The sequence below is a fragment of the Dioscorea cayenensis genome, chromosome 12 (assembly GCF_009730915.1).
Source record: "Dioscorea cayenensis subsp. rotundata cultivar TDr96_F1 chromosome 12, TDr96_F1_v2_PseudoChromosome.rev07_lg8_w22 25.fasta, whole genome shotgun sequence".
NCBI lineage: Eukaryota > Viridiplantae > Streptophyta > Magnoliopsida > Dioscoreales > Dioscoreaceae > Dioscorea > Dioscorea cayenensis.
Window position 1 is genome coordinate 3,891,765 of NC_052482.1, and position 14,015 is coordinate 3,905,779.

A 14,015-nucleotide genomic window follows, 5' to 3' on the forward strand; every position below is an offset into this window, starting at 1 on the left:
AGAATGATGAGTGCTTGATTGAACATATATTGTATTAAAACTTGAAGCATTTAGCTTGTTTGTTTGATATAATTTGTTTATTCAAGTATTTAATTCGTTCATATTGTCTGTCCAGGTCATAGTTTATATCTCTAAAGAAAAACGATGGGTTTTGGAGCATTTCGAAGCCGAATCATGAAGATCGACGTTTCTGAAAGGAACACAATTGTTAAAATAGATAAATGAAGAGAGAAAAAGGGAGAATGGTTTTCATCATCTCAATGTTTACAAGTGTATATATACACCAGAGTTAATGGGCTTTATAGTAATGGGCTTTAACACCCCCTTCAAACTCAAGGTGGATCAGGAGGATCTGAGACACAAAGTTTGAGAAGATGGAACAGATGTGTTCTCGAGTCTGGGCCTTGGTAAAGAAATCGGCAACTTGAGACTCAAACGGCACATACTAAAAAGCAATGGTCGACTGCTGACAATGTGAACATATAAAAGATGCATCAACACCAATATGCTTGGTCAATTCATGCATCACAGGGTCATTGGTAATCTGTATAGCACCAGCGTTCTCACAGAGAAAAGGAGTAGAAGTATCACATGAGACACCAAATTCAACCAACAACAAATGTAGCCATACAATTTTAGATGTGATAGTAGCAAGTGCCCAAAGTTCTGCCTCAGTGCTAGAACGTGACACAACAGTCTGTTTCTTGGACTTCCATGCAAGAAGAGAAGTGCCAAGAAATATGCAATAACCAGTGATGGACCGGCGATCAACAGGGTCACTCGCCCAAGTGGAATCCAAGCGTGAAGCTGAAGAGGACTGGAATGGGCATAAAACAGACTTCATGATGCTGTCCCCCTCAGATAACACAATACACGAAGTAAATGGCCGTAATGAACTGAAGTAGGAGTACTAACGAACTGGCTCAACACATGAACAACATGAGCAATATCAGGCCTGGTAACAGTAGGATAGACAAGACTGCCTACAATATGATGATAGCGAAAAGAATCCTCTAATGGCGTGGCATCCGTGGGTCGAAGCTGAACATGGAGCTCCATAGGTGTAGCGGCAGTTTGTGAATCAGTAAGGTCAGAGCGTACAATGAGGTCCTGAATATATCGATGCTGAGAAAGATAGTAACCATCATCTATGGAAGTCACCTCGATCCTCAGAAAATAGCTGAGAGGTCCTAAATCAGACATCATAAGCTGCTGGTTGAGACGTTGCTTCATAAAAGCAACATACTCCATATCATCACCAGTAATCAACATATCATCAACATAGAGCAGGAGCAAGGTGAGGTATGGATGAATAATGCAGGATTATGACCGTTGGGCGAAAAACCAGCTGCACGCACCACAAAAACTAAACCGCTCAAACCAAGCAAGTGGAGCTTGCTTGAGACCATAGAGAGCGCGACGAAGGCGACAAACATGACCTTCAAATGTCTCAATGCCAGGAGGCAGATGCATATATACCACCTTATGTAAATCACCGTAAAGAAAAGCATTCTTCACATCCATCTGAGAGATAGTCCAAGAACGAACAGTAGCCACAGCAATCAAAGTGTGAATTGTAGTTAGATGAGCCACAGGAGCAAAAAGTCTCATCATAATCACGATCATGTGCCTGTTGAAATGTAACGTTCACCCCCTTCTTTGACTGTTGATTGGAGAAACTGTGGAGGCCACCAACTCCACATGTCTCCTTGAAATTATGGATCTGGTCGGCTTGGTGGAGTTTTGTTGGAGCTTTATGTTGGGTATATAAACTGCATAGTCATAACCATGCATTCAGCTGTTTGTTCTTCATTTAGCATGCATTTTCCTAGCTTTTGTAATTAATTATTCACCCTTTGTGCACAAACTACTTCTTTTAGTCACTTTGCATGTAGGAAGTTGGAGCTGACCCAAAACTTGGATGAATTGAGGATGTTCCAAAGACACAAAGGACAATAACAACACTTGCTAAGTGGGCCAGCCTTTCTAGGATACACAACCCGCATGTGGTTTGTAAAAGTTCCTGGGACCCAGTTCCTGACAGGGGATATAAAGGGCATCAAGATAGGGTTTTTGAAGGACAAAGGGGAAAAGGCAGGAAAAAAGAGACTGGCGGCTGGAGAAAGAAGGAGTTCTAAAGGCTCTTAAAGGAGGCCGAAAAGGGAAGAAGAATAGCTACAAAAAATCTGGAGATTAAACTGGTGGATAGAATAAGGAGGGTTTTCCAAGTCCTTATGTGTTGTGTTTTTACATGACTTTTACTTCTCTAATTTTCTTTTGTAATCAAGACATGGAAGTGTAAAACTTTCCTCTAGGTTTGGGATTAGCCCAAAGTAGTGATGGTTGATGTGTTTGTTTCTTATATGGATCTTTTATGAATTAATGGTAGATTGATTTGAGTTGTCTTTGGATTTATGATGCTTAGCTTGTAAGCATGAAAGCCTTGCTTGCTCTATCTTAGGGGTCAAGAATAACTGAAAGGTTATTCCAGATCTCGAAAATTCCTAGTCAATCCTGAAATCACTGAAAGGTGTTTCTTGAGAGTTTGTAGTTTAATCATCGAGCTTAATAGGGTTTTGAGAAAGTTCACTTACCACAAAAGTAGGGGGGTGGCTCGATCTTAATCAACTTGTTATCTCTTGAAAGAGAGTGACAAGTTACTAAGGATTATTACCCTTAACCTAAATCTAGTAGAGATTCAAGCGCATCTTCGTTACTCTTTGTGGCGAGTTCCCTAACCTAGGCCTACCAAACCTGGTCTTCAGTCCACAACTGTAATGTCCTCCAGCTTGGTTCTTTAACCAAGTTTGACTAAAGAGCATCCTGATTTTTGCAGGAAGCGGAGCCCACCCTCTTTGTCATTTTACCCGTGAATTCCGGATATAGTCAGGGTGCTGTTTTGAGCTGATTTATTGGTGAGTTTGGTTTCTTTTAGAGCTTGCATTTAAAGGCCATTTCCTCTTCGAAACTCCTTATTGTTCACCCGACCATCCCTTGGATTTCTTAGACTAAAGAGACAACTGTGATGAGGAACTCCGATCGTATCACCTTGGTTTCGGCGGCTGCTAGGGAGATTAGAGTTTTTCTGGATTTAATTCTTCACCAGGATTCAAGGTTTTCATCTTTGTCTGTGAGTCTCTTCAACAGTCAACTTGAGGAGATTTTTTTTTTTCATATATATATATATCTAAGCGGTTTTAATATGAGATTTAAGCAGTCAACTAGAGTATAGACCCTTTCATTCTTCTTTTGTTTACTTTATAATTTTTTATATATATAGATAATCATGTAGTTAATGAGGGATCTGATGGTTTGTTTGACTTGAAGCTGTTTTTAAAACTTGTTAAACTTGTAGCTTAGTTGTTTCTTGTTGGTTCAATTAAATATTTGTTAAATAAGCATGGCATTGTCTTTAATCATTCATGTTATTGTTATTTTCATATGTGAATACATTTATGCGCATGGTTGTTCTGATTTTAGCTTTGAAATCTGGTTGTTATTTATCACTTGGTGGTTATAAAGTATTGTCTAAATTCTTGTTGTGTAGCTCGGGCTATAGTTGTAAGTTAGGCCTGGCCCAAGAAGTATTTCTGAGTGTAGTTTATTTTGTTGGGTTAGATTATTGTAGCAAGCCTTAGTTCGCGGGATCTGGTGAACCCGACTTTGTAGCTCGGAGCCAGGTAGGCTCTTGCACCCGCAAAATTCCGTATTTCTGGCATTGGTTATTTATTTAATTATTGCATTATTTAGTAATTTGATTTATCTATTTATTTACTTGGTCTTTGTTTTAGTTATTTATTTGTTTATTTTTTGCATTATTTATTTGGTATTTTCTCTATCTGTATTCTGTATATCTGCGGTTTTAGTACATCTCCATTCTTGGCTCGCCCAGCTAGGAGGAGTGAGTCCTAGCCATGTGCACATGTTTACTGTAGTAACGCTACCCCCTAATTGCGGTCGAAGGTCAGGCTTCGGATGTTGATATTCTGTTCTGTTCTGTTCTGACTTCACAGTCGATGATCCAGCCTCGTGCTGTTGATTTCTGTTATCAGTCAGGGAGATGTACATTTCTGTTTTCGCGTATTTTTTGTGTTTCTAATTACTCCTGTAATCTAAGAATTTTCTATATTTTTTTGTCTGGACTATAATTATTCTGCATATCTGTATTATCTGTATTATCTGTTATTTCCGCGATCCTACTGGGCCCTTGTGGCTCATGCACTCTATGATTTTTCTTTTTCGCAAGAGAACAGTAAGCCTAGGATCGGGGGTTTATCTTGGAATCGTCTTTCTGTCTGTAGTTATAGACCTTTTAGTTGAACTTTCCTGTGTGAGTAAGACTTGTATCCTGTCTGTATTTCTGGTTTGTAAACTGTTGTGTGGCACTGTTTTTTGTAGGGCTGCTAAAGCCCAAACATGTATTAACTCTGTCATGTTGATCTATTTGTAGTTCTGTATTATTGACTCTGATCAGGTCAAATCTAAGGCCTTACACCCAGTGGGGTCCAGCCCCGTTGGATGCGGCCGATCTACCAGCGGGCCTGCCTGTGGGGCTGGGGCGTGACAACAGCCCTGATTCATGCATTTCCATTTGTGTAGTTTATTTTGCTTGTTTTTAGTCTTCCGTCTATACATCTTTTAAATACCTAGATAGCCTATTGTTGCAATAGATTAGTAATTGCGCTTGGTCCTCGTGCGATCGATAACTTATTTACTACTTGGCGAAAATCGTACGCTTGCAATTATGCAACACTTTAATTGAAGCTTAGTGTTGGTTAAGCGGATGCTTTCGGAGGCATTTTTGAAGCTGATTTAATTGTTTAGCAAACCTTCCTCTTCAAAACCAGCCTTCTTCTATCTCAAACCAGCAGTCCAACAGCTCAACCTCTTCCTTGGAAGCTCCGGCGACTGAAGAATCGACCCCTACACTGGCAACTCACCAACAAGCTTAGAGGTAGGCTTGTTCTTGTAGAAAATTCTGAGCTTTTGCCTATGCTTGCAGCCTTAGTTCTTGTAGCAGCTTGAACTTGTTGTGCCTGGTTTTACTTAATGTTGACTGAATCTTGTTGGTGTTTGTGTTCCTTATCTTGGTTTATTGCATTGTGTAAGCATGCATCCATTGTTTGATTCATTATATATATATACTAGTGTAGATGCCTGATGTTCTGTAAGCATGCTTCCTTAGTTTAATATCGGTATATATATAGTTATATATATATATATACTTATATCGGTAAGCTTGAAGTTGTAAGCTTGCAACTAGAGAGTAATTCTTTATGTGTACACACACACACGTATATAAACATGGAATCCTGCAAGCATGTTTTGTTTAAGTTTTTTTTTTAAATATATATGTATATATATATATTTATTTATTTATTTATTTATTTGTGCATGTGTATTATGAAGCCTTGGTGCATGTGTAAGTGTATTCTCATTTTATATTTTTGTTTTGTATGATATCCTAGCTGATATATATATATATATATAATGTTTAGGTGTATTTATAAACTCAAATTATTAGATTTGTGTTCTTGGGTTTTTTGGTTGTTGATTAATTTACCCTCCTCAAGCCTTGTGTTGTGATTAGTTAGGGTTTAGTCCTTGACTTAAGAGTTAATTTTTTTCTGGCTTTAGGATCTTTTCATTAGAGTGACCCTAGCTTTAGGCCTTGAATTTTAGTTGAGGGTTAGATCCGGCGGCATCTAAGGACCCAACTTTGTAGCCGGAGCCAGGTAGGCTCTCGCACCCGCATAATTCAGTATTTCTAGTGTGTGGTTAGTTATTTAATTATTTAGAAATTTATTTATTTATTTATTATTTTGTTCTTGCATTATTTATGTTGGTATTTTGTTTATTATTCAATACTTGCTATTTATTTATATTGTGAAGTGATTTATTTGGTATTTCCTCTGTCTGTACTCTATATTTCTGCAGTTTTTAGTACATCTCCATTCCTGGCAAATTGTCCAGCTAGGAGGAGTAAGTCCTAGCCATGTGAACATTTTTTTTTGTAGTAGCGCTAGCGAACATGCGTATTCGTTCCGATTGTGGTCGAAGATCCAGCTTCGGTTGTTGATATTATTTCTGTTCCGACTTCAGAGTCGAAGATCCAGCCTCAAGCTGTTGATTCTGTTATTAGTCAGGGAGATGTAAACTTCTGGTTTCACGTATTTTCTGTATTTCTGATTATTTCTGTATTCTGATCATTTTCTGTATTTCTATCTGGATTATTATTGTAATGTCCTTCAGCTTGGTTTTTTAACCAAGTTGACTAGAGAGCATCCTGATATTTTTTTCAGGAAGTGGAGCCCATCCTCTGCTAGTTTTACCCGTGACCTCCCTGTCATGTTACCCGTGAACTCCGGATTTGGTCGGTTGTCTTTCCTTGAGTTGGAGCTACTTTTAGAGAGCTTGGGCTGAAGACATCTTCTTCAATCTTGAAAGCTCTTTCTCCTTGGAAGAGGTCTAAAGCTTGGACTTTGGTGGAAGATTTTCTCGCCGGCAAGCTTAGAGGTAGGTGTGTTGCTCTTGTGTTGGGAGTTTGGATCTTGTGAGGCTGTTGGTGCTTTGATCTCGATTGCATGCTTCTTCTCCCTTGTCTGAGGTGGTTTTGATATTCTAGTGTCTTGTTTGAAGTATGACAGTAAGCATGACTTGTGTGTATCACCTTAGTTTGCTTAATTAATTATGCATATGTGTAGCTTTGATCTTGGATCTGTAGCCGTGGTGTGTGTTTTTATAAATTTGCCTTTGCTTTTGTGGACCTGACCATGTAATCATGCTTTGAAGTCTATCTTATATATATAGATCCATACATCTAGTGCATAATTATAACTATATTCTTGTAAGGTTGTGTATATTTCTATATAATGAAACCTGGGTAAACTCTGACTACTTATGTTGAGAAAATCCTAGCACAAGGGTGATTTTCAGTTGTTAGTATTGTGTGTTAATTCTAATCTTGCTTTTGAGCTAGATGTATTTATTTAATTGGAGAGTGAGTGCAGCATGGTGATTGTAAGTACTGAAGTGTGAGCACACCTCTTTCATTAAATTTTTGGACCTTTGCTTTAGTTAACTTATGGTATAGATAATTCTGTATGTTTCTTTATATTTCCAAAATTTAGGTGTAGCATCTTGTATTATCTTTTTGGAATTTATTTTCATATACCCTTGTGAAATTGTATTTATAAATATATAGATATATATATTTGCACTTGTGTAAATCTGTCATCCTGCAAAGCATGCTGAATTGTTGATTGTAATCATGTTCTTAGTTAATCTTTAATTGTATTGATTACTAGTAAGCATGAGATCTGCATTTATATTGTGCATACATCCTCAAAGACTTGGAATCTTGCAAGCATGTTTTCATGAGTTAATTTATTTAGATTTATTTATATACGTATTTATGCAACATGCACTTGATGATGTTCTGAAGCTTGGTTTAGTCTTCAATTATTGAATTTTATTAATCGTTTGATGCTTACTAGAAGGTTGGCTGAGACCTCATTAATTAGACCTGATTTTAAATGCTTGTGTTATTAGTACTGTTTATGCTTATTTATTTGTAGCAATTAAATGTTAAAACATGGCACCCTCTTATCATGTATGATAGTTTATTTATATATGTTTTTTGTTAAATTGTGAATGAGATGTCCTGATGATTTAATTGGCCTAGATGCTCTAAATTTTAATTATCATGGTGTATTTGTTAAGTGAATCCTCATTGTTTAAACTGGGTGTTTAGATGCTTAACCTTTTATTTTAGTTGGTGATTTTAACTTAAGGCTGTGGTTTAAATGATTGTTAATTCTTCCTCAAGGGCTTGGTTGTAAGTTAAGCCCGGCCCAAGAATTATTTCTGTGTAGTTTACTTTGTTGGGTTTGATTATTGTAGCAAGCCTTAATTTGCGAGACTTGGTGAATTCAACTCTGTAGCTCGGAGCCAGGTAGCCTCTCGCACCCGTGTAATTCCGTATTTTTGGTATTTGTTATTTATTTAATTATTGAATTATTTAGTAATTTGATTTATTTATTTATTTACTTGTTATTTATTTTATTTCTTAATTTATTTATTTTTGCATTATTTATTTGGTACTTTCTCTGTCTGTATTTCGTATTTCTGCGGTTTTAGTTCATTTTCATTCCTGGCTCGCCCAGCTAGGAGGAGTAAGTCGTAGTCATGTGCACATGGTTTTTGTAGTAGCGCTACCCCCTGACTGCGGTCGAAGATCAGGCTTCGGCTGTTGATATTTTGTTTAGTTCCAACTTCACAGTCGATGATCCAGCCTCGAGCTGTTGATTTCTGTTATCAATCAGGGAGATGTACACCTCTGTTTTCTGCGGGGTTTTTGTATTTTTGATTATTTCTGTATTCTAAGCATTTTCTGTATTTCTGTGTGAATTTTTATAATTATTCTGCAATATCTGCATTATCTGTTATTTCTACGATCCTACTGGGCCCTTGTGGCTCATACACTCTGTGATTTTTGTTCTCGTAGGAGAAGATCAAGTCTAGGATCTGGGGTATCTTGGAGTCGTATTTCCTGCTTTGTAGTATCTTTGTAGTGAACTTCCTTGTGTGAGTAAGACTTGTATCCGTCTGTATATTTTGGTCTGTAGACTGTTTGTATGACTCTGTATTTCTGTAGGGCTGTTTAAGCCCATACTTGTATTAATTCGGTTTCTGTTAACTTATTTATGGTTTTGTATTACTATTCCTATTCTGCTTATTAGGGTTGACTATGACCAAGTCAAAGATGAGTCCTTGCATCCAGTGGGGCCCAGTCCCATTGGATGCGGCCGATCTGTCAGCGGGCCCAGCTGTGGGGCTGGGGCATGACAATTATTATTATTGCAATTATCTGTAATAGACCATCAGACCCTGCATCAGTGGTACTGGTCGGAGCATCAAAAGAAGCAGGAATGGAGGGCTGGAGATCATGAGGAACTTTAGGCCGACGACGATAGTAAAAATGATAAGTCTCAGGAGCTGAGGGTAAAGGTATAACGGAAGATTGAGTTAGAGGTGGAGTAAGAGACGAAGAAGGAACAACAGAAGGCTCAATGGTAGGAACCAATTCCAAAGTAGGAATTCCAAGAAACGAAATAGACTCTGTGGAAAAAGGAGACGGCTCTCGTGAAAAGTGACATCACGAGATATGCGAAGCGACGAGCAGAAGAGTCATAACAACGGTAGCCCTTATGCTCAAGACCATGCCTAAGAAAGATACACTTAATCGATTGAGTTGTTGACTTGTTATGTTCATGAGGTGTAAGTAAGACATAATAGACACAATCAAAGGCTCGAAGATGATTATAGCGAGGAGGAGAATCGAATAAGATTTCTCCAGGACATTTGCTCTGAAGAGAAGAGGATGGTTGCATGTTAATGAGATAGACCGTCGTGGAAACGGCCTCAGCTCAAAAATGAGCAGGAACAAAAAATGAAATCAGAAGAGTCCGAGTAGTCCCAATCATATGACGATGCTTACATTCAGAGATCCCATTCTGCTACTGAGCACCAAGACAAGAAAGTCGAGAAAGAGTACCCTCAGATGAGAGAAATTAATGGAAAAATAGTAGACAGATACTCTTCCCCGGAATCAGAACGAAAAACACGAATGACAATAGAAAACTGAGTGTGAGCCATGCTAGCAAACTACTGATAGATAGAGAACAACAGAGATTGATGTTTCATGAAATAGACCCATGTATATCTAGAGTAATCATCAATAAAAATGACATAATATTTGTGATCACCTTTGGAAATAAAAGGAGCAGGACCCAAAACATCAGAATGAACGAAATAAAAAAGAATATGGGGGTTGTATTTGCTTGCTAAGCTTATAACCTGAACAATGAAAACCAACATCAATAGACACACAACCCAAAACACCCTGATTAACTAAGAAAGACAAATGTAAGCCACATAGATGACCCAGGCGATGATGATGCCACTGTGGAAAAGTAGCAGAAGCAGGAAAAGCAGATCCCTAAACATAGATCATAGAAGCAGGAACAGTGGAGAGCGTGGTCATAGTGGAAGGAATAGGAAGAGAAAGATGATCTAGAACGTAGAGTCCACGAGAACCACTACGACGATGGCCAGTACCAATCACAGCTTTCGTCCGACGGTCCTGCACATAGCAAGAATAATCATCAAATCCAACAAAATAATAAAGGTCGATAAGTTGACCAATAGACATAAGATTCATAGACAACTGAGAAACAAGTGACACATGAGGAATAGTAAATCGAGAGGTAGAAAGAATCCCTTGATGTGTGACAGAACAAGAAATTCCATCGGCGGTCTGTATATACGTACCATCAGGAGCAAGTCTGCAGGATGAAAGCTTAAAACCATCGAAGGTCATGTCAAAAGAAGTACATGATATTGACATTGAGGCAGCGGATCGAAATGCATTGACAGGAGGATCTGAACAAGAAGTGCCAGGAGTAACTCCGCGCCGAAATCCAGAGGAGCGCCTGACCCGAAACTCAGTAAGCTGCTCAAGATGTAAATTGAAGCAATTCTGAGCACTATGGCCTGTTTTCTTGCAATAAGTGCAGACGATAGTGTCTGTAGAAGAACCCGTGATCACTCCAGACCGATGAGAAGCCGCCAAAACAGTGTATGGGATTGTTGAAATTGTAGCAAGTGCACGAAGACGTGTCTCCTCGGCAATCAAAGCTGCACGTGCTTCAACAAAGGTAGGAAAAGGAGTATGGCCAAGAAGCTAAACATGTACTAGCTCAAACTCGGAGCGAAGGCGCATCACAGACTAAAACATGAGGTTCTACTGCTCATGTTTTTGTTTTTTGGCATAATTCTTGCAACTAGAGCATCCCTTCGGCACCATAGCATCCAACTGACCAGATACACGAGTGAAGACTGTGTAGAATTCCTCCATTAATAGATCATGTTGTTGAAGACTTAGTCGGTTTTGTAGTAGGGAGAACCGGAGTACCTCACTGGTGTGTAGATAGCGCTGTTGAAGATAGTCCCAAATATCTTTTGCTGATAAATGATCAACAAAGGCCATCCTGATGGAAATATCAGCACTCATGCATAAGATACCCATGACACGATCATCGACAACCCGCCAAGCCTTGATAGCTGTCGCAACAGTCGTCACCTCATCAGGAGGATCGTTAATTACATGAGTGGCGAGACCAACCAATCGCAAAAGCATGCGTAGCGAAAATGCCTACTCACAATAATTATGACCATTAAGTCGAATATCCATGTGTAGAAGAGCATTACTGCCAATAACCGAATCAGAGGGCTGAATTGGAATCGACATATTTTTTATTATTATTGCATGTTTCTGTGTGTCAGTACTGTGTGCCGTCACTGTGTGTCGGTACTGTGCGCCATCACTGTGCTGTCTCTTTGTGTTTTAAAGATTCTTTAAATTAGATCCCACGAAGGTTGGCGACTTGAGGAAGGCCAGCGACTTGACGAAGGCCGGCGGAGGCAGGCCCGGCAACTGAGATCTTACCAGAATGGTCGAAGATGGCTAAGGATGTAGATATTAGATGATATTAGATGATGGTTGAAGATGGTTAGAGATAGCAGGAGAGGATGAGAAGATCCAGATTCTAGATTTGCTGGAGAAGATAGATCTTGGCCAGAAGTTGAGACGGTTAATTCCAGAGTTTGATGACATGATGCTTGGAGGTGATGACCGGAAGATGACCCGAGTTAAGGCTTCTCAACCCTTTCTGATACCATGTTAAAATAGATAAATGAAGAGAGAAAAAAGAGAAATAGTTATCATCATCTCAATATTTACAAGTGCCTATATACACTAGAGTAAATGGGCTTTTATAGTAATGGGCTTTTATAGTAATGGGCTTTAACAATAGTTACCCCCATAACTGTGGTAAGGGTCGTGGCATGTCCTGCACTTGAATGGAAGAGAATCTTGAATCCAGAGAGCACCATGGCCTTAATCACGGGCATAGCAGAAACCACAGTTGGTAACTCTAATGGGGCTTTGCGACGCTCGCCCTTAGCACGGACGTGGCCGAGCCGCGTGACCAAGCGGATAGTTGAGAGAGGGCCATCCACCAAAAACTAAGACATTGACTGTACGGTTGGACACAACACTCGGTCATGAGCAGGAATGATTTCCCACACAACCAACTTTTGGGCGTGATTAGGGCACGCGAGCGAAACCGTGCACCATGACCAAGTGGGCGTGGGAGTACTAGGCAACATTAGGCTGGGAAAGGTCGATAATATTCTAAGACATGACATGGACATAGCCGGGACCGAGCAAAGGCATGGGACCAACTGACCAAGCCCTATACCGAGAGAGATAGGCTAACACAAGCTCGGTGTGGTATGGGCCATGGCAGGGCAGAATCGCTGCCTAAGCTCAAGCAAGGCACGACAACATCCCGGTAAGATGTGTAGTATGGAACGGGATGCCACGGTGAAGCGCAACATGGCTTGGCAGTGTGTGCAACATGACACAGGGTACCACAATATGGCGTGGCGAGGTCTAGCATGGCGCAGCAACACTGGTATGGGGCAGTATAGCCGCCACTTACTGGTATGGTTGAGAAAACTTATCCCTTTTGGCACGAACTATAAAAGGGATGCTTTGGGCTACCAAAAGAGAGGATGGTTTTTGTCCCTAAGGCTGGTTGTAAACCTTCTTCACACTTAGAGAGTTAAATTTTCTCTCTTTACTTCGGTGTTCCTAGTCCTCTTATCTTCTTTACTTAGCTTTTTCTTGGCATAACTTTCTTTGAGACTAACTTGCATCGGGCAAGTGCCGCACGGGCCGATCGATGGAGATTATACTCGTGACAATTGGCATCAGAGTTAGAAGCTTAGTGAGAAGCTAAGATGGCAGGAGAATCGAAGTCAGTGTCACAAGGCTGGACAGCATAGTGGGCTTCCCTTCAGAGGGATGGGTCCATTCTATACCCTTATGCGAGAGGTATGAGAGCCTCTTTGATGACATGCTCAGTATCCGCTATGATTTGGGCCAAATAGACCAGTTTGGAGCATGATTAGGCCGGCTAGAAAGCGTCGTGGAGCGAGTTGAAGCCACTCTCGATGCACTCTTTGAGGGGACCGCTTCTCTGTTACCATTTTGCCGAAGGTGCCAGGAATACGTTAACCGCAACAGTGAACCTAGTCATATTCGCAAGGTAGTGGACTCATGAACATCGACGAAAATCAAGTTAGCGGAGGCTGGAAGTGGACCCAAGAAGCGTAGGGTCTCAAGGGCGAAAGAGTATAGGAAGGACTAAGGAGGCATCTCACTTAACCTTCTAGTATTAGGATCCACGAAAAGCTCGTACGGGCAGCGAACTCCCCCGAAGCTCCGGTTTGTGAATACTGCCCTGGACCGCACGCTGTTCAGGAATCCCAAAGTTGGAGGACATGTCCCCCTTAGATGTGGAAAGGGACGGTGACCCCGAGTGTCCCGCAGCATAAAAAGGATGACCTAGGGTTGGTCTAGGGGAGCGACTGAAAGACCTAAGGAAGGTCGAGTTCCCCGGATTTTGGGAGTTATATGGAATGTGTGTTCTCTCTTTTATTTTCCGGAGTGTCTTCTTGTTCTATCACTATGTAAATCAAGCTCGAACCCCTATCCAGTGTAGTTAGAATCGTACGATTCTCGATACGAATCGTACGATTCATATCGTTTTTCATCCGTAACGGTTCGAATCTTATAAAAGAATCGACATTGATCTAGAATCGTGAATGAATCGTTTGAATCGGTCCCGAATCGGTCGAATCGATATGAATCGAGAAGATCAACGATTCCTAGTTAATATGAGTTTTGAATTAAAAAGAAAAAAGAAAAAGACAAATTGGCCCTTATTTAATTAATCTTTGAATTTGTTATCGAAAAACAAATTCAAAGATTAATTAAAAGATAATGTTTTCTTTTAAAATTTTAATATCGAATTAATTTGTTATCTTAAAAATCTTGTTATGAAAAGAAATCTTTTTATTTTAAAAACTAATCTTTAACATAATTT

General features: G+C 39.8%; 1 protein-coding gene and 1 long non-coding RNA gene across 4 annotated transcripts in view; one reads left to right on the forward strand and one right to left on the reverse strand.

Moving 5' to 3' along the window:
• Positions 1-14,015, reverse strand: part of LOC120273901 (calcium-binding protein 39-like) — a 30,679-nt gene that overhangs the window by 3,089 nt on the left and 13,575 nt on the right. The gene's annotated exons all lie outside the window — the stretch shown is intronic.
• LOC120273902 lies at positions 6,338-8,702 on the forward strand. Of its 2 annotated transcripts, none has more exons than XR_005540650.1 (3): positions 6,338-6,516; positions 7,903-7,954; positions 8,166-8,702. It is a non-coding gene; the product is annotated as an uncharacterized LOC120273902 (long non-coding RNA). The 2 variants fall into 2 exon arrangements; XR_005540649.1 differs by having other exon boundaries at positions 6,341-6,516; positions 8,507-8,702.